Raw genomic sequence first — 629 nt, 5'->3', positions numbered from 1 at the left:
TTTTTTTTTTTTTTTTTTTTTGTATTTTTAGTAGAGATGGGGTTTCAACATGTTAGCCAGGATGATCTCGATCTCCTGACCTTCTGATCCGCCCACCTTAGCTTCCCAAAGTGCTGGGATTACAGGCGTGAGCCACCGCGCCCGGCCGGCCATTGGCCATTCTCAATAGACCAGCAACCTCTCCACAGAAGAGCTAAATAACACTAACAGAAAAAGGGAACCTGTGTGTTAAAATTCAAGGAGGAGGCCAGGCACAGTGGCTTACACCTGTAATCCCAGTAGTTTGGGAGGCTGAGGCAGGCAGATCACTTGAGGCCAGGAGTTCAAAACCAGCCTGCTCAACATGGCAAAACCCCATATCTACTAAAAATACAAAAATTAGCCTGACCTGGTGGTGCACGCCTGTAATCCCACCTGTAATCCCAGCTATTTGGGAGGCTGAGGCAGGAGAATCACTTAAACCTGGGAGGTGGAGGTTGCAGTGAGCCGAGGTTGTGCCACTGCACTCCAGCGTGAGTGACAGAGTGAGACTCTGTCTTAAAAAAAGAAAAAAAAATTCAGGCGTAGCACAATGGCTCACACTTGTAATCCCAGCACTTTGGGAGGCTGAGGTAGGAGGATCACTTGAG

This window comes from Mandrillus leucophaeus, unplaced genomic scaffold (genome assembly GCF_000951045.1).
Source record: "Mandrillus leucophaeus isolate KB7577 unplaced genomic scaffold, Mleu.le_1.0 Scaffold410, whole genome shotgun sequence".
NCBI classification, from domain to species: domain Eukaryota; kingdom Metazoa; phylum Chordata; class Mammalia; order Primates; family Cercopithecidae; genus Mandrillus; species Mandrillus leucophaeus.
Note: the sequence above shows the minus strand (reverse complement) of the source record.